The 20,780-nt window shown below is 41.4% G+C and overlaps 1 long non-coding RNA gene across 1 annotated transcript in view; it reads right to left on the bottom strand.

Annotated features, from left to right (window-relative positions):
- The window catches only part of LOC122548930 (uncharacterized), a 110,070-nt gene that overhangs the window by 80,839 nt on the left and 8,451 nt on the right, over positions 1–20,780 (bottom strand). Inside the window, exon 2 of the long non-coding RNA XR_015757029.1 lies at positions 10,319–10,453. This is a non-coding gene — a long non-coding RNA (uncharacterized LOC122548930). The remainder of the gene's footprint in view (positions 1–10,318; positions 10,454–20,780) is intronic.

Raw genomic sequence — 20,780 nt, 5'->3', positions numbered from 1 at the left:
TTCCAGCGATTAACAAAATAAGATGAAAACAAATCAATGTACAAGCAGTAATGGAATTCAAAAACAAATTTCTTCGACAGCTAGTGCCTTAGTCATTCAAGTTGTTTGTCAATAATGATGATAAGAATAGGGCTGTGGACTACCATAATGGTTGATGAATGATTTGTGCTTACAATTTCTCATTCAATACATCAGTAATTTCACACGAGCATTCAAACATCTTTAATATAAAAAATCATCCACCCTCTCTCATACAGAAATCAAATAAAGGAAACAGAAGAGTGAGTGGTGAGTTATGATCAGAAATATAAGGAGAGATGGCCATAAGCTAAACTGGTGGAATTGATTGCTTTCAACCATCTTGACTCAGAGAACAGTTTTATTCCCCATGATATACTTTCCTCTATTACCAGTATACTGCTTTATGCTCTCCCAGTCAAATGGCTTTCTGCACAATGGTGCCTTGGTCAGTTAGCTCCTCCACACTGCATTTCTCACTCCCATTCAAATAAACTGAAAGAACCAGCCCTTACCTGCCTCACACTAATACTCACACTCACACCCTCCTTTCCATGACCAGCAACCAATGATGAGGCTGAAGGTTATACAAACAACAATGGGGTTGAAGGTTATACAAACATTGAAGTTAAAGGTTATGTAAACAGTGGTATTGAAACTGCAAGCAATGATAGGGTGAAGTAATGGAGGGCAGATTGCATTTCATTCACAAGACAGTGAAGATAAGTTACCCTGCTTTTGGCAAAGTCCTTGGAAGGATTAAAATTTTCCAAAATCAGCTGATCAGATTAATTGCCACTTGCAATTCAAGTAAAGATAAACCATTGTTATCTTAAAGACCTAACAATGAGTAACTCGGAGTAAGCCTTTTGGAAAGAATATTGTATTGCAATACAGTTGACTGCCACTAGATGTCTGTGTTATGCTATGTCAACAAAGGAGGCCATGATTTGGAGGAACTGTTGTTGGACTGAGGTGGACAAAGTTAAAAATCACACATCAGATTATAGTCCACTGAGTTTGTTTGGAGGTATTAACTTTAGAAGTTAAAAATCACACAACACCAGGTTATAGTCCAACAGGTTTAATTGGAAGCACACTAGCTTTCGGAGCGACGCCCCTTCATCAGGTGATAGTGGAGGACTCAATCCTAACACACAGCTATGATGAAAGAGCGTCGCTCCGAAAGCTAGTGTGCTTCCAATTAAACCTGTTGGACTATAACCTGGTATTGTGTGATTTTTAACTTTGTACACCCCAGTCCAACACCAGTATCTCCAAATCTTAACTTTTGAAGCGCTGCTTTCTTCATCAGGTCATCAGAAACAGCGCACCGAAAGCTAGTGCCTCCAAATAAACCTGTTGGACTATGACTGGTGTTGTGTGATTTTTAACAAATGAAGTGACATCTTGCAGCAAAAGATTTTATAATATTTAGGTGTAAACTTGGGAAATATTTGAGCAGCAGTCCATAATTCATTGAATATTGTGCCTTCCAAATTTGCTTCTGTTTAACAGACCTCCCTAATTGCTATTTTAAAGGCAAATCTTGTGCCACAAGCAACTTATCTAGCATTAAGTTATTTACATTCATGATGAAGAAATGTAGAAAGCTATGAGCAACACTATCCTTTTCCAAAAAGTGAGGAAACTACACACCAGTGAGCCTGATATCAGTGGAGGGTAAATTATTGAAGGACATTCTGAGGGACAGGATTTACATACGTTGGAAATGTAAAGGCCAACTTAAGAAATAGTCAGCATGGCTTTGTGCATTGGAAATCATGTCTGATTAACCTGACTGAGTTTTTTGAAGAGATGACAAAAGTATTGATGAAGGCAGAGTGGTAAACTTTGTCTATGTGGACTTCACCAAGGCATTTGACAAGATTCTGCATGATAGACTCATTAGCAAGGTTAGGTCACATGGAGTCCAAAGGGAGCTAGCCAATTGGATGCAAAATTCGCTTTAAGGTAGGAGGCAGAGAGTGATGTTGGAGGATTGCTTTTCACACTGGAGGACTGTGACCAGCAGTGTGCCACAAGGATCGGTGCTGGGTCCACTGCTTTTTGTCATTTAAACAAATAATTTGGATGTGAATATGTAAGGTATGATTAGTAAGTTTGTGGGTGATATCAAAATTATTGGTGTAACGAGCAGTGAAGAAGGTTATCTCAGGGTACAATAGGATCTTGATCAGATGGGCCAATGGCCTGAGGAGTGGCAGATGGAGTTTAGATAAACGTGAGATGTTGTATTTCGGTAAAGCAAACCAAGGCAGGTCTTACACAGTTAATGGTTGGACACTGGGGAGCGTTGCTAAACAAAGAGACATAAAAGTGCAGGTACATACTTGCTTGAAAGTGGACTTGCAAGTAGACAGAATGGTGAAGAAGGCATTGACGTGCTTGCCTTCATTGTTCAGTGCACTGAGTGTAGGAACTGGGATGACATGTAGCAGCTGTACAGGACAGGTGTGGCCACCTTTAGAATACTGCGTTCAATTCTGGTATTCCTGCTATAGGAAAGATGTTGTTAAACTTGAAAGGGTTCAAAAAAGATTTTCAAGACCTTTGCTGGAATTGGAGGGTTTTAGCTATAAGAAGAGTTTGAAAGAACTGGGGCTATTTTCCTGGGGTGGCAGAGGCTTGAGGGGTGACCTTATAAAATCATGAGTGGCATGAATAAGCTGAATAGTCAAGGACTTTTTCCAATGGTGGGGGTGTCCAAAACTAGAAAGCATAGATTTAAGTTCACAGGGGAAAGATTTTAAAAGGACCTGAGGGATTACTTTTGCACACAGAGGGTGGTGTGTGTATGGGACAAGCTGCTAGAGATGGAGGCTGGTACAATTACACCATTTAAAAGGCATCTGGATGGGTGGATGAATAGGAAGGGTTTAGAAGGATATGAACCAAATGGTGGCAAATGGGACTAGGTCAGACTGGGATGTCTGGTTGGTGTGGACGAGTTGGACTGAAGCATGTTTCCATGCTGTCTAACACTATAACTCTAGACAGTTTGCAACACTATTTTTATTCATGACAGTAACAACCTCTTTAAGCAGAATTTTTGAGTGGGAAGCAAAGAACTGGATGAAAATGACCGAAAAATAATTTTCTCAGAGTTATTACGTAGAAACTAGCTACATTTTCATTTGCAAGGTTACGAAGATTTTAGTTCAGAAAAGCACACAACTTATTGTTAATTACTTTATAATTTTGTCTAGCTTGAATATGATACGTTTAGTCAGCAAAACATTGGCAGTCAGCTCGCAGCACAACTGGTTCAGCCTGAGGAGGTGCCTACCAGAGGCAGCATGCTCGGCTGGAATTTGAGAGTTAAAGAACAAACGTAGTGTTTACCATCATGACATGACTCTGATTCAATGGAGAATGCTTCAGGTTCCTGGCAGCAGTCATGATTTTCTCATCCAATGCCAATGGTCTGGTGCTTCTTATTGCTGCCAGACTGCATAGGCTGGTCACTTGGCCAAAAGCTGATCTGGCTCATGTCTCCTGTCAGCAAACCAAGCACTGCCCCAGATATGCCATACTGAGGAGAAACGTGTCATCGGTTAAAACAAAATCAGTAAAAAAGCATCACGATTTCAGGATTTCCTCAGTTGCTTCATAAATGGCCTTCATTCTATCTTAATGTCAGGGGCCCATTTAATTATAATTGCAGAATTCTCAGCACCTTCTCATGATTCCCCAGATACAGAAACAGTCTGTCTCCATATGCGGCATGACCTGCATAACGTCCAGTACAGGGCTGGTAAGCAACAAGTAAAATTCACACCACACAAATGCCACAGAATGATGATCTCCAACATTGTTGTTTTCCCCTGATATTCTCTACAACATTCAATCCTGCACTATCAACAGCCTGGGGCTTTGCCATTGACCAGAATCTGAACGGGACCAGCTGTATAAATACCATAACTACAAGGGCAGACCAGAGGCTGGGAATTCTGCAGTGAGTTAAGAAACGCTATGGTGCAGAAAGAGGCCTTTTGGCCCATTGAGTCTGTACTGACCTTCTGAAGTGCATCCCACTCTCACCTAAATCCCTACTCTGTTCTCATAACCCCACCAATCTACCTAGCCTGCACATCCCTGGACATTATGAGGCAATTTGCATTGCCAATCCACCTAACCTGTACATCTTTGGACACTGGGAAGAAATTGGAGCACCTGAAGGAAATCCACGCAGACCCAGGGAGAAAGTGTAAACTCCACACAGACATTCAGCCGAAGCTGGAATCAAACCTGGTTCCCTGACCCTGTGAGGCTACAGTCGAGCTCTCCAAATCCTGATTTGGCTCAAGTCAGAAGTGTGATGGAATATTCTCCAATTGCCTGGATGGGTGCAGCTGCAACAATACTGAAGAAGCTTGACACCATGCAGGACACAACAGCCTGCTTAACTGACACTTCATCCACCATCTTCAACATTCACTCCCTTCACTACTGATGCATTGTGTACCACTAATAAGATGCTCTGCAGCAAATCACCATGGCTCCTTAGAAAGCACATTCTAAACCTGTAAATTGTACCACCTAGAAAGATAAGAGCAGCAGGCATGTGAGAGCACCATGCCTGAAAGGCATAAATGATCCTGAATATATCACCATTCTTTCATTATTGCTGGGCCTAAACCCTAAAATCCCTTGCTAGCAGCTCTGTGGGTGAACATCCCTCTTCATTTGGTCGCAAAAAGCATTTATCAAATGACTGTTGGAAGCCAAAATACATTGCATCTATTGGTTCACTATTTTGCCCTACTGATTATACCCTCAAAAATTCTAATAAAATTATCAAAAGGATTTCATTTCATTAAACCATGTTGACTTGTTCTAATCATATAGTGCTTCTTAAGAGCATTGTTAAGACACCCATAATAAGAGATTCCAGCACTTTTCTAGACACTGAAAATTATGACAGATAAAGAGAATCTTAGAAAATCAAATGCAGTGTGTTCACAATCTCTACAGTTGTCTTCATTAGGTACCCTAGGATGTAAACTATCAAGTCCTGAAGATTTGTATTTTAGCTCTTAACATACCTCTACTGATACCAATTATTTTAATGTTCTCAATATGTACCTTCTATTGTGATGATAAATAGAAAAATGTTTCTTTATTGTTTGCCATTGCCTCTTCTACCATAACTAATTTCTCCTATCTTTGTTCTAAGAGGCCAACATTTACTTTGGCTACTCTCTTCCTTTCTATATACTTGCAAAGCTCTTACATTCTATTTTCACATTCCCAGTTCATTTACTCTCTCATTTTGTTCCTTTTTTGTTTCCCTTTAATGTTTTTCTTTTAAAACACTCAAAGTTAATCTAATACTATTCTTCACCTGCTTAATAAGCCACAGATGAATCTTTCTCATTGTTTTTGATTTTCAATTACATATATTTTTCATTGGATATTTTGATTAGTTTCTTTAAATGTTTCCTATCCCTTATTTAGCTCCATACACATTTAGACTACTAATCCAACCAGCCTTAGTCAGCTCTCATACCTATGTAATTGGCTTAGTTTAACAAGATTCTTGTTAAAGAGGAGTAGCATCACAAATTACCAGTGCACCTGGCAGCCAGTAGCAATAGAGAGCACATCATCCATGAATGTTTCATGTGAACCATTCATCCATTCCCCGAGATGCAATCTTTCCCACAATCTATCACCACCATTTTTACTACCAACCTCCCAGTGCATTCCTTCAATCCAGCCATATGGGTCTTGCCCTTACTTTATTCAAAGTGTTAACAACAGAAATTCAGAATGAAGAATATATATTTACTTACTAAATTCCATTTGTTTTTAATACTTAACAAAAACAACAAAGAATAGCCCATGTAAAATGGGCTTCCTGTCTGATGTGTTCATTTATCTACCCAATTCTCCTATGAAAACTATCCACAGTGGCTACAGGAAGTATGCTCAGCTCCAATTGAGGACAATTCAATGGCCATGACAAGAGCTCTCTGAGTCTCTAGAACCTGACTGTAGGTTACTCCATTTCAGTGCAGGCAAGGGAGGACAGGTTTAGCTGGCTCTGTAACACTAATGATGAGGATTGAGTCTTAAGTATGCAGTTTTCCTAAGATATTTCTCCAAGGGAACAAATACGCTTTAACATGAGCATATAAAATAGGACCAAAAGTAGACCATTCAGCCCTTTGAGCCTTTTCCAGCATTTATTAATATCATGGATTATCTAATTGTGCCCTCAACACTATTTGCATTAATATGTCTCAAAAATATTCAATGTCTCTGAAGACCCTCTGAATCTTGAATTTCTGAGAGAATACAAATTCTTTTCACTTTTCCTGGAACAAATCTCAGTTTGTGTGTGGTCTGTGAGTCACTATATAAAAACGTTTCTGTTAATATCTTCTAAGTTACACATGCTATCATTCTCTGAGCTGGTACTTGCTGAAGTGGTGTTAAGTCATCAGGAAGACTGGCCTCTTATTTCTGAAGGGGCAGAGATACGCCCACATGTGCAGCCCCTGAAATAAACATGAGAGATGTTTGTGGCTAAGGGAGAACAGACTAAGTGACTGGAGAAAGAGAAAGGGGAGTTAGATAAAAGGAGATAAAAAATAGGGGATAAAGGTGTGAGGAAACCTGCAACATTGCAATGCCTTTCCCCTATTGATCAGCACACTTTTCTCCATGGGGAAGCAGTTGTGCAGGTGGTCTCCAGGTCTTCCAATGGTTCCCTCCTAGCACAAGCTGTACATGACTTAGTTCAAAGAAGAAGTAAGTTTGCATGTGATATGGGGAGATTGGTTAGCTTAGGTGGCTGGACAGTTGGTTTGCAATGCAATGATGTCAACAGCGTGAATTTAATTTCTATACTGGCTAATGTTACCCTGAAGGACTGTCCTTCTCAATCTCTCCCCTTGTCTGAACCATGATGACCATTAGGTAAACCTACCACCAGTCATTTTTCTCTATAGAGACAGTAGCCCTATAGAACTATGGTGACTTGGGAATATTAAAGGTATTTAGAGAATATGCCTATTGTAGGTCGTAAACTGTACAGCATGGAAACAGACCCTTCTATCTAACTCGTCCATTTTGACCAGATATCCTAAATCAATCTAGTCCTATTTGCCAGCATTTGGCCCATAGTCCTCTAAACCCTTCTTATTCATATACCCATCCAGACGCCTTTTAAATGTTATAATTGTACCAGCCTCCAATACCTCCTCTGGCAGCTCATTCCATATGTATGCCATCCTCTGTATGAAAATGTTGTCTCTTAGAAACCTTTGAAATCTTTCCCCTCTCACCTTTAACCCATGACTTCTAGTTCCCCTACTCTGAGAAAAAGACCTTGGCTATTCACCTTATCCATGCCGCTCATGATTTTATAAACCTCTATCAGGTCACCGCTAAATCCTTCAACGCTCCAGGGAAAATAGCTCCAGCCTATTCAGCCTCTCCCTATTGGCTCAAACCTTCCAACTCCAGCAACATCATTGTAAATGTTTTCTGAACCCTTTCAAGTTTAACAACAACTTTCCTAGAGCAGGGAAGACCAGAATTGATCACAGTATTCCAGAAGTGGCCTAACCGATGTCTTGCATGGCTGCAACATGACATCACAACTCCTAATGCACTGATTAGTGAAGGCAAGCATATCAAATGTCTTTTCACAATCCTGTGTACCCGTGACTCCGCCTTCAAGGAACCATGAACCTGAACCCCAATGTCTCTTTGATCGGCAACACCCCCCAGGATCCTACCATTAAGTATATAAGCTCTGCCCTGATTTGGAAAATACTACACCTTTCATTTACTAATTTAAACTTTATCTGTCACTCCTTGGCCCAGAGGAGTGGCAGATGAACTTGTACTCTGAGATAATGTTCTTCACTGTCCAGTGCAGCACTAAGTTTGATGGTGTCTGAAAACTTACTAACCATTCCTCTTGTTTTCGCATTCAAATCTTTTATATAAATGACAAAAAGCAGTGGACTCAGCACTGATCAAAGTTAAGTAGTGAATCTTGCAAAGGTCATAAACTTATGAGCCTTCCTGAGGAGAAGCCCACCCTGATGATTATTGGTATTTTACTCAGTCATGATTTAAATACATTGTAGATGTTCTTTTAGCAGATACTTTCCAATGGCTGAGTATCAAGAACTTTGTCAAAAATACAGAGACCAAATAGAAATATCCCACAGCCATGATCAATCAAATCAGCTAATTCAATGCAGACTTGTTGGCCCTGAGCGCTCCTTAGTATGTCCTTTATAGTCATGGGATAATCTATCCACATGAGTCATTAAGTTTTATAATGTGAACACTACTTATGATATTATATTAAAAGTTATAATTTTCATGCCGCCTATTAACCAACAATGTAACTTTTCCATTGCATTGTCAATCGCATCACTGCCTGAACATCAAATTATCCCACATGGAGACTAGGCCTTTTTAAACATGTTCCTACAGTTACATTCTGGCATGCTTGTGATCTCTGGAATATTACCAAATATTACCAAGGCAAAAAAAAGAGTCTGTAGGCTATAAGGTATAAAGCTCCTTTGTATTGTAACTCACAGTTAGAAATTTTGAATAGATGATTATATCTTATTAAACATTTCATTTTATACAGCAACTTCTCCGTTTCTTATGTTGTTGGAGGTTGCAAGTTTCCAATGTGAAAGCAAGGACTGAAGGATTCAAATAAATTGAAGAAAAAAAAAAGGCTATATATATTGCAGTTTTCACAGCCACAGGATCTTCCGAAGTGAAGTCTTTCTCGAAGTACAGTCACAATTCGAATGTAGGAAATGAAACAGCTATTTCCTCATATCATGCTTCCATGAACAGAGCTGTGAGGATGGATAAATAATCTGTTTTTGGTGGTGTTGGCTGATGAATAAATATTGGCCAGGTCACCAACTACCCTTCTTTTCTTCCAAATGATGTTGTGCAATATTTGACATTAACCCAAAGGGAAAATGGGATCTCAGTTTAAGAGTTAATCAAAAAGACAGCAGCCCCAATAGTGTGGCATGGTGGCTCAGTGATTAGCACTGCTGCCAGGTACCTGGGTTTGATCCCACCCTCGGGTGACTGTCTGTATGAAGTTTGTACATTCTCCCTGTGTCTGTGTGGGTTTCCTCCCATAGTCCAAAGATGTGCAGGTTAGGTAGATTGGCCACGTTCAGTTGCCCATAGTATCCAGAGATGCACATGTTAAGTGGATTAGACATGCAAGATGCAGGTTTATGGGGATAGGGTGGGGGGTGTTGGGGGTGGGTGTCTGGATGGGATGCTCTTCAGAGGGTTGATGTGGACTCAATGGGCTGAGTAGCCTGCTTCCGCACTATAGCGTTTCTATGAACAGTGCAGCATTTCCATATTACTGGGCTGGAGTATCAGCCTGGAGTTTTGTGCTTAATAGTCTCTGGAGGTGAATTTCTAAGTCACAGATGAGATTGTCTCAGTTGTTGGCAATGACATTAGACAACTGAGGAGGATGTCACAAGTCTGCTTAATCGTTGCCACAGATAACACTTACAGCAGAGACAGATGTCACGGCCCCATGGTAGGCCAGCCAGGTAATGAGTGTAAAATTGTATTTCTCCAAAAATCCCACTTCTCATTTTAAAAAAAAAGTTGCATGTGGAATAATTTGCATTTAAAAGTTACCCAACATACATGGCCATAAATAACGTTATCATTCGTTAACAAGGCAGTATGATATCTCAAGTCAATTCTATTTTTGTCAGTCTCTGCAAATGTATTGCATTCTACAGGGAGAATCTTATAAGGGTGAGTGGCCTGAGTAATGGTGAGATTTCTGGAAGAATGGGTGAAATATTGTATGATTGGGAGCAGCTCACATGTTTTATGTATTTGTAAGGTGCCAGTTAAAGGGAATTATAGCTTGTTAAACACCTGACCAGTGCCCCAACCTCTCCTATTAATATTCTGCTTCTGATCATACTAAATGCATCCAACAAGCTAGATGTTGAGAATTCTCATCATGGACATCAGAACAGGTACTTGGTGACTTAATCTTGCTGCTAGCTGTGAGGAAGCTTCATATTGCTCAGCCCAAAACAAAACCCCAAGATCGACAGCCATTAGCTGTCAACAGCTGTACCTATCCATCATCCTGACACCTCTCCGATCCACTTTCAGGCCTGAAAGGCTGCTGTGAGGACAGTATACACTCAGGAATATGGACCAGCTCACACATTGGACCAACATGTATCTCAGGGCTGCACATTTTCTTTCACTGCACTCACTTACTCACCTGCATGCTCATGGCATCCCTGCCTTGCCTCATCAATCAATGTATGCACTTAACCAATTGCCTCGCTGATCAGCAATCCTTGGTCAAGGGGGAATAACTCTTGTCGTGCAGCAGTGTGCCATGTCAATCTCACACCTGTTCAGTAAATAGAAAAGCATGGATGAGAAAGAGATCACATGGAGGGATATTTGTCCATGGACTGGTGCAACCTGGCTTCAAGGAGTTGGGTAAGAGGGGAGCAGAGGTGAAAGCCAGGCAGGAGCAGGCTCACATAGAGTTGGGACTTGGGAAGACATTGCAGACAATAGTGAGAGTGACAGAGCATGAATCTTAGTGGGAGATGGGTGCGGTAGCTGAGATACTGTGAATGAGAGATACCAGACCAAAGAGTGCGGCACTTACCCTGATGGGGCGGAAAATGTCGTTGATCTACTTATGACACTGCTGGTGTTCCTCTGGACCATGATATCCCCCTGACACAGTGGTTATCTTGGACCAGGCTGCCAGGGTCTGGTACCATGGCCATTTCTGACAATCCTCAGGGAGGGGAACACACCTCTTTCACACTGACCCATCCATTCGGACTTCCAAGTCCCTATCGGAGAATCATGGTGCCATCTCCACTTTCTCCGACAAGTTAAGAATCTATCCATCAATGAGGAGGGCAGCTTCAGAATGTGCTTATCTAGGGCCTTTAAATTTGGCATTGGTGCTAAACTGTCAGTGGACATTCGGGGGATTGGCGGATCGTTCCAGGGATGTTGCATGGTAAGTTTGGGTGAGATTCAAACATGACAGATGCCATGGGGTGAGGTATGTAGTTAATAAGGCAAACTTGGTAAGAATCGATGAAAAATCTGAAGAAGGGTCACTGGACTCGAAACATTAACACTCTACTTAGATGCTGTCAGCCCTGCTGAGTTTCTCCACCAATTTCTGATTCTGTGTGATGGGAAACCTTGCTAGGCCTTATGGGAAAGAATCCAATGGATCTCACACACACAAAAAAAAATTCAACCATAGTCTTTAATTTTGCAGGTGTCTTCATGCAGTAACTATTCCTCTTGTACCTGTTCATCTTAAGGCACCAAAGGTGAAGTGTTGTTCTCGTGGTAAGTGCTGTTGCTGATCTTTTGCTGTTACTAAGGAGCAGTGATCATTCTGTAGACCATGACATGATCTCTTCCTGATCTACTGCCTATAGTGAAGGCACAATTTTCCCAGATTTATGTTGATGTCTGTTCTCGTGATGATATATCTGAATATTCACCATGCACACTGCAGGTGCTCCAAACGGAACCTAGGTTTCCACCTGGCCTGGTTTTTATTGAGGTCAGAAGTCACTCAACACCAGGCTATAGTCCAACAGGTTTATTTGAAATCATAAGCTTTTGGAGCACTGGAAATAAACCTGTTGGACTATAACCTGGTGTTGTGTGACTTCTGACCTTATCTACCCCAGTCCAATGCCAACATTGGACTGGGGTTGGTACCTGGGACTTCGATGTTGTGGCTATTACGGAGACATGGGTAGAACAGGGACAGGATTGGCTGTTGCAGATTCCAGGGTTTAAATGTTTTAGTAGGGTCAGAGGTGGGGGTAAAAGAGGGGAAGGTGTGGCATTGCTTGTCAAAGATAGTATTACAGCTGTGGAAAGGACGATGGATGAAGACTCGCCATCTGAGGTAGTTTGGGCTGAGGTTAGGAATAGGAAAGGTGAGCTCACCCTGTTCGGAGTTTTTTACAGGCCTCCTAATAGTCCTAGAAACGTAGAAGAAAGGATTGCGAGGATGATTCAAGAGAAGAGTGAAAGTAATAGGGTGGTTGTTATGGGGGACTTTAACTTTCCTGATATTAATTGGGAAAGCTATAGCTCAAGTTCGTTAGATGGGTCAGTGTTTGTCCAATGTGTGCAGGAGGGTTTCCTGACACAATATGTAGATAGGCCAACAAGAGGTGAGGCCATACTGGATTTGGTTCTGGGTAATGAACCAGGCCAGGTGTTAGAATTAGAGGTAGGTGAGCACTTTGGGGACAGTGACCACAATTCGGTGACCTTTACTCTAGTGATGGAGAGGGATAAGTGTGCACTACAGGGCAAGAGTTATAGATGGGGGCAGGGAAATTATGATGCTGTGAGGCATGACCTAGGATGTGTGGCCTGGAAAAGTAAGCTTCAAGGCAAGGGTGTAATTGATATGTGGAGCTTGTTCAAGGAGCAACTATTGAGTGTCCTTGATAAGTATGTGCCCGTCAGGCAGGGAGGAAAGGCTCGTGTGAGGGAGCCGTGGTTTAATAAGGAATTGGAATCCCTTGTTAAATGTAAAGATGAGGCGTGAAGGTTCAATTGGGGCGATTGAGAGTTATAAGGTAGCCAGGAAGGACCTGAAGAGAGAGCTAAGAGCAGCAAGGAGGGGACATGAAAGGTCCTTAGTTGGTAGGATTAGGGAAAACCCTAAGGCTTTCTATAGGTATGTCAGGAATAAAAGAATGACTAGGGTAGGAATAGGTCCAGTCAAGGATAGTAGTGGGAAGTTGCGTGTGGAGGCTGAAGAGATTGGGGAGACACTGAATGAATACTTTTGTTGTCAATGTGAGTACTGAGTCACAATTAAGTAGAATGGATGGCTTTGAGGTATGTGAGAAGAGGTGTTGGAAATTCTGGAAAGGGTGAAAATAGATAAGTCCCTTGGGCCTGATGGCATTTATCCTAGGATTCTCTGGGAAGCAAGGGAGGAGATTGCAGAGCCATTGGCCTTGATTTTTATGTCCTCGTTGTCTACAGGAGTAGTGCCAGAAGATTGAAGGCTAGCAAATGTGGTTCCCTTGTTCAAGAAGGGGAGTAGGGATAACCCTAGTAACTTTAGGCCGGTGAGTCTCACTTCTGTTGTGGGCAAAATCTTAGAGAGAATTGTAAGGGATAGGATTTATGAACATCTGGATAGGAATAATGTGATCAAGGATAGTCAGCATGGTTTTGTGAAGGGCAGGTCGTGCCTCACAAACCTTATTGAATTCTTTGAGAAGGTGACTAAGGAGGTGGACGAGGGGAAAGCAGTATATGTAGTGTATATGGATTTTAGTAAGGCTTTGATAAGGTTCCCCATGATAGACTACTGCAAAAAATACGGAGGTATGGCATTGAGGGTGAGTTGGAGGTTTGGATTAGGAGTTGGCTGGCTGGAAGAAGACAGAGGGTAGTAGTTGATGGCAAAGGTTCATCTTGGAGTGCCGTCACTAGCGGTGTTCCGCAAGGATCTGTTTTGGGACCATTGCTGTTTGTCATTTTTATAAATGACCTGGAGGAGGGGTTAGAAGATTGGGTGAGCAAGTTTGCGGATGATACGAAAGTCGGAGGAGTTGTAGACAGTGAGGAAGGATGTGGCAGGTTACAGCGGGATATAGATAAGCTGCAGAACTGGGCAGAAAGGTGGCAAATGGAGTTCAATGTAGCTAAGTGTGAGGTGATTCACTTTGGTAAGAGTAATAAAAAGATGGGGTACTGGGCTAACGGTCGGATACTTGGTAGTGTGGATGAGCAGAGGGATCTTGGTGTCCATGTACACAAATCTTTGAAAGTTGCCACCCAGGTAAATAGTGCGGTGAAGAAGGCATATGGCGTACTGGCTTTTATTGGTAGAGGAATTGAGTTCCGGAGTACTGAGGTCATGTTGCAATTGTATAAGACTCTGGTGCGGCCACATCTGGAGTATTGTGTGCAGTTTTGGTCGCCATACTATAGGAAGGATGTGGAGGCATTGGAACGGGTGCAGAGGAGGTTTACCAGGATGTTGCCTGGTATGGTAGAAAGATCGTATGAGGAAAGGCTGAGGCACTTGGGGTTGTTTTCATTGGAGAAAAGAAGGTTTAGGGGTGACTTGATAGAGGTGTATAAGATGATTAGGGGTTTAGATAGGGTCGACAGTGAGAATCTTTTTCCTCGTATGGAGTCAGCTATTACAAGGGGGCATAGCTTTAAATTAAGGGGGGGGTAGGTATAGGACAGATGTTAGGGGTAGGTTCTTTACTCAGCGAGTCGTGAGTTCATGGAATGCCCTGCCAGTAGCAGTGGTGGACTCTCCCTCTCCCTCATTATGGGCATTTAAGCGGGCATTGGATAGGCATATGGAGGATAGTGGGCTAGTGTAGGTTAGGTGGGCTTGGATCGGCGCAACATCGAGGGCCGAAGGGCCTGTACTGCGCTGTATTCTTCTATGTTCTATGTTCTATCTCCACATCGTGGCTTTTATTGTAATCATAGAATATTTGCACTCTGACTATTCAGCTCAGGCAATTTCTCAGCAATTTTATCAAAGTGAAATTTTGTTTTCTATTGTTTCACCTTGACTTTGTCACTCACACCTCTTGCTACTTTATTTTTTATTGAGAAGTTCAGTAATGTATTTTACTATTATAAAAGCTGCTTGAATGCAGTGTGACATTAGCCTTTGGATTGGACTACGTTCCATGCTTTCAATAGGTGTATTTCATTACTCAAGAAATGCCTTGTATAAGTCTGTGCTGGATATGCTCAATTCTTCATGATCCCTTTGTTGATTTTTATTGTCACCTCAGCCTTTCCATTTGACGGGAAATAGTATATGCATGCGATGATGTATAGTATTGAATTTCCAACTGCTTGATGAATCAGCTGAATTCTTCACTTGTGACTTGAAGGCAATTGTCACTTATCAAAAAGTTTGAAATTCCATCCGGATTGATTCAACAACAAGATACCAGAATAGTAGTCAACGTTGAGAAGACAATCAGTTCTAAATAGATAGATGAGGTCTACTGCCAGCTTCAAGTAGCTCTTTAGCTTGCTTCATATGGTATTTGATGTGATCCTTGATCTCATTGTTCAAATTTTGGCTAGTAGAGCACTTTCCTTGCCTTCCTCAGAGTAGAATAAGCTGCAAGATGGCTTGAATGTGTACACTTTTACATCTGTTTCCTGGTCGCTTTATGTCTCCTTAGGAATGATGATCATCTCTCCTTTCTGCAAGGTATCATCTTGGGTAATCACTTCATCTCTGTATGCCCAACACTCCCTTGTACCTCTAAGTGCATGTTCTTTGAAAGATCATCCTTTCATCACTATTTCTGTAGCACTTGAAATTTACATTCTGCGTCATTTACATGATTTGAGCAAGATACGTCGCTTTCAGATTCAGTGTCTCAAATGAGTTCGTGACCTCCAGACCTGTTGAGCTATTATTACGTTTTATTGAATCTGAAAGGTTTCACACACTGCCTTAACATCCTCAACTTTCTTCAAAGGGAGTGAAGCTCTTGACAGCAGATTAGCAATGCAGATCTGCTTCCATGGTATGCATGTCACAACCAGATGATATCACGCAAACAAAATAAACACCTTTGCAGTTGTTTCGAAGCAGGTAGAAACGGTTGAGGAAGATGCTTTGAATCATTTGTAGTTAGACTGTCACTTTGTCTCTCCCAGACAGGTAATCGTAGATCTGTACAGATTGGAAACAGACTGTTTGGTCCAGCTCATCCATGCTGACCAGATATCCTCAATCAATCTAGTTGCCAGCATTTGGCCCATATCCCTGTAAACCATTCATGTATCTATCCAGATGTCTTTTAAATGTAATTGTACCAGCCTCCACCACTTCTTCTTGCAGCACAATCCATACACGCACTACCCCTTAGCTCCCTTTTAAATCTTTGCCCTCTCACCTTAACCCTAAGCCCTCTAGTTTTGGACACCCCTATTCTGGGAAAAAGACTTTGACAATTCACCCTATTCATGCCCCTCATGATTTTATAAACTTTATAAGGTCATCCTTCAACCTCTAACGCTCCAGAGAAAACAGACTCAGCTTGTTCTGCCTGTCCCTGCAGTTCAAACCCTCCAACTCAGGCAACAGCCTTGTAAATCTTTTCGGCACCCTTTCAGATTCAACAACATATTTCCTACAGCAGGGAGCCCAGAATTGTGCGCAAGATTCCAAAAGTCGCCTAACCAATGTAGAGCTGTAACATGACATTCCAGCTCCTATTTTCAATGCACTGACCAATAAAGGCAAGTGTACCAAATGTCTTCTTCACTTCACTTCAAGGAACTATAAACCTGCACCCAAAGGTCTTTTTCTTCAGCAACACTCTTTAGGACCCTACCATTAAGTGTCTAAGTCCTATGCAGATTTGCCTTACCAAAATACAACAACTCACATTTATCTAAATAAAACTCCATCTGCCAATCCTTAGCCCCAACTGATCAAATCCTGTTGCATCCTGAGATAACTTTCTTTACTGTCCACAGCACCACCAGTTTTGGTGTCATCTGCAAACTTCCTAACCATTCGTCCTATATTCAAATCCAATTTATTTTGTTAAAATGCTGACACAAATATCTGCAAAGCATAAGGAGCCAATATCTATGTGATATTTCACATTTACTTGATGTTCCCCTTCAGGAGCAATTTTTCCAAAAGTCAGAAATTACACATCACCTTTAGACTTGACGTTGCCACCCTGTTTTATGGTGTAGATTGTATAAATCATCAGAACTCCCATTTCTCCAGTAGACATTTTTAAAGGCTTATTTTGATTCTTTCTAGCTCATCCCTTGCTTGGAAACTGATTCAGTTGGAGCTGTGACAATATAAACTTCAGAACTTTAACAACTTCATGGATTGAAAGAATCAGCAAGAACTGTTTCTGGAATAAAGTGTTTTCTGAGAATGAAAAGGACAAGGAGAAACTGCTATCAAAGAATTAAAAACAACATGCTTATTAACCATCTCTGGAGAAAAGGAGTCAAAGCGACATAAACAAGCTGTTTCCAGGGAGAGAGGAGGTAACACTGCTTGATAAGTTGTTGCCTCTTGACAAGTGGGCAATTAAGAATGCCTGCAGAGGTAATGCCTGCCTGAAGCAAATGTACTAATTGCAGGACAGGCTGCTTCAGACAGCTAATACCAAATGTAACAAGGTACAGAGGAACTGCACCTGATAAGGCAAGTTACAGACTTGAGTTGTCCAAATGTGCAGTCATTGTTGGAATGAAAGAATCTAAAGAATCATCAATAATGTCACATCAAACTTGAAAGAGAGAAAACTATACAAGGATACAACACCTGAATAATTCAGCAGCAGAACTTTGAAGAACAACACTGCACAAAGATCATATCTTGGACTCATCCAGAGACAGATACTGTTGGTAGAATTATGGCTAAATGCCACCATTAATTGGGTAATAGTCAAGTTAAGTTGTGAGGCTTAATTTGCTTACTTCAGGGATCTTATTTGGGTTACTATACTTAGTAAATTTAAACTTGATTATCTGTGAGATTTCTTAATAAGTAGCCCAGTTAAAGGTAACTTGTGGTGATTTACCCAGATCAGAGCTGTGTCTTCCTCATGCTGGACATGTTTAATTTTCTTTTATATGATGTCCTGCGTAATATTTATACCCTGCCTTCCAGCATTGAACATTTTGCTACAAATGTTTCTTGCTTTTTTCCAATATGTTACTGTCATTACTGAACTGAATTGAATAATTTATTATCACTTGTATTTTACAGTGAATAATACAATAAAATACAATGAAAAGCTTCAACCATCACCACAATCTATTGCCATTTTAAATATTTTAAGAATTAAAAAAAAACTGAAAGAGAGTCTATCTTCATTCCTCCTCCATGAGTCCTGACCGGAGCCAGCTCACCAACAACACCAATGCCTTCACTCCTCCTCTCTGCTTCACCAACATTTGCGTTAGAACCACCAATTGTGCCACCATTTTAAGAGAGTCCGGAATGTCTCTCAGCAGAATGCAATGCCTCATCTGGTCTTCCAGAATGCACTGTAGCTGATTATTCACAAACATAACCCTTTTGCACATGTTGATAGCTTTCTTGAACATAAGTTTCTCTTCTTTCAGCAAAAGAACTCTCACAATCAGACCTTGTATATCTAGGACAATCATTTCTCTGATGACATTACCTTTCATTTGCCAAAGTTTACAGAATTAAGCTAGATGTATCACCCAAGTCACAAACTGGTCAATAATCACTTTCTCCCTTTGAGGTTTAATGTTGTACATTTACCAGACACAGATAATGCTAAAATCAGGTTCAGGAGTTTTAGATCTAAATTGCAATGTAGCTTGTAGAATCTTTTCCCCAGCACCAATAACAGGACCTCAATGGTTCAAGTTTTTTTGTAACTATGTTATTGTTTTGTCAGCAAAAATGTAAAGACTCCAATTTTGTCTCATATCTCCTTTCATTTCCAGTACAGCAGGGAATTGAAAATGTGCATCCAGTGATTCAAACAGGCCTGTTTTTCTTTACTTCTTCCTTGCTGTTTCTTTCAGTAATCTTACAGGAGATAGGGGCATCCTGAGTTCAGGACTTATACACTTAATGGTAAGGTCCTAGGGAGTGTTGCTGAACAAAGAAACCTTAGAGTGCAGGTTCATAGTTCCTTGAAAGTGGAGTCACAGGTAGATAGGATAGTGAAGAAGGCGTTTGGTATGCTTTCCTTTATTGGTCAGAGTATTGATACAGGGGTTGGGAGGTCATGTTACAGCTGTACAGGACATTGGTTAGGCCACTGTTGGAATATTGCATGCAATTCTGGTTTCCTTCCTGTTGGAAAGATGTTGTGAAACTTGAAAGGGTTCAGAAAAGATTTACAAGGCTGTTTCCAGAGTTGGAGGATTTGAGCTATAGGGAGAGGCTGAACAGGCTGGAGCTGTTTTCCCTGGAGCGTCGGAGGCTGAGGGGTGACCTTATAGAGGTTTACAAAATTATGAGGGGCATGTATAGGGTAAATAGGCTTTTCCCTGGGGTCAGGGAGTCCAGAACTAGACGGCATAGGTTTAGGGTGAGAGGGGAAAGATATAAAAAAGACCTATGGGGCAATTTTTTCACACAGACGGTAGTACGTGTATGGAATGACCTGCCAGACGAAATGGTGGAGGCTGGTACAATTGCAACATTTAAGAGGTATTTGGATGAGTATATGAATTGGAAGGGTTTGGAGGGATAAGGATGCTGGCAGATGGGACTAGATTGGATTAGGATAGCTGGTCGGCATGGACGTGTTGGACTGAAGGGTCTGTTTCCATGCTGTAAATCTCTATGACTCTATGACTCAATGAGTAGAGGAGCCTCAGCTTTTGACCTTATCCAACAGGTGTGAGATTCTTGCTCCCTGTGTGGATGAGAAAAAGGGATGTGGGGAGAATTAACCAACTGACCATGGCACCATGGTGCAGAAGGCCATTCAAGAGGGGATAGCAATATGGAATTCTATAATTAGGGGAGCATATAATGTCATTTGCAAGCTATATTGGGAGTCCGGTAGAGTGTGTTGCCTGACTGGTGCCAGGGTGCAGGAGATCTCTCACCGCCTTGAGAGGATACTGGAGCGGGAGGGGGATGATCTGGTTGTTGTGGTCCATGTTGGGACTGACAACATAGGCAAGGGTTGGATGGAGGACCAGTTTGGTGATTATCGAGCACAAGGAATGAAATTAAGGAACAGGTCCTCCAGGGTCATAATCTCTGGATTACTGCCCGAGCCACATGCAAATTGGCTTAGGGACAAGAAAACACATAGCTAAGGGACTGGTGTGGGAAACAAGGACTTCCATTTCATGGGGCATTGGCTTCAGTTTTGGAACCAGTGGGATCTGCACTGATGGGATGGTCTCCACCTGAACCGATCTGGAACCAGTGTTCCTGTGAAAAGGATAAATAGGGTGGTCACTCAGACTTTAAACTTATGAGTCAGTGGAGGGGAAGGAAAAGGGAAAGCAACAGAAAGTATGGTGATAAATGAAAAAGTAAGCAGCAGGTTAGCATGTATGCAGGAGGGTTTAAGTTCAAGGCAGACTATGAAAGAAGTAAAAATGAAAGATACCTCGGGAGATATTAGAGAAGTTGTGAATCATGACGGTAAGAAAGCTAGCATAAAGGCACTTTACCTGAATGCTTGTAGCATTCGTAACAAGGTTGATGAGTTAATGGCACAAATCATCATGAATGAATATTATTTGGTACCCGTCACGGAGATATGGTTGCAGAATGGTCATGACTGAGAATGAAATATCCAGGGGTACCAGACTATTTGGAAGGACAGGCAGGAATGCAAGGGAGGTGGTATAGCTCTGATATTCAAGAATGACATCAGGGTGGTGCTGAGAGATGATACAGTTCTATGAAGCATGAGGTTAAATCCATTTGGAGTGGAAATTAGGAATTCCAAGAAGAAAAAGTCACTGATAGGCGTAGTCTATAGGCTGCCAAATAATAACATCACATTGGGATGGGCAATAAACAAGGAAATAACTAATGTCTGCAATAATGGTACAGCTATTACCATGGGGAATCTTAATCTGTATGTAGATTGGTCAAACCAGCTCGGTCAGGGTAGCCTTGAGGAGCAGTTCGTTGAGTGTATCTGTGATAGATTTCTTGAACAGCA

Source organism: Chiloscyllium plagiosum, unplaced genomic scaffold (assembly GCF_037043375.1).
Source record: "Chiloscyllium plagiosum isolate Xiang-an unplaced genomic scaffold, Cpla_swu_hap1 HiC_scaffold_4, whole genome shotgun sequence".
In the NCBI taxonomy this organism is placed as follows: Eukaryota; Metazoa; Chordata; class Chondrichthyes; order Orectolobiformes; family Hemiscylliidae; genus Chiloscyllium; species Chiloscyllium plagiosum.
The sequence above is the reverse complement of the archived record's forward strand: the minus strand, read 5'-3'. Positions and strand labels throughout refer to the sequence as shown.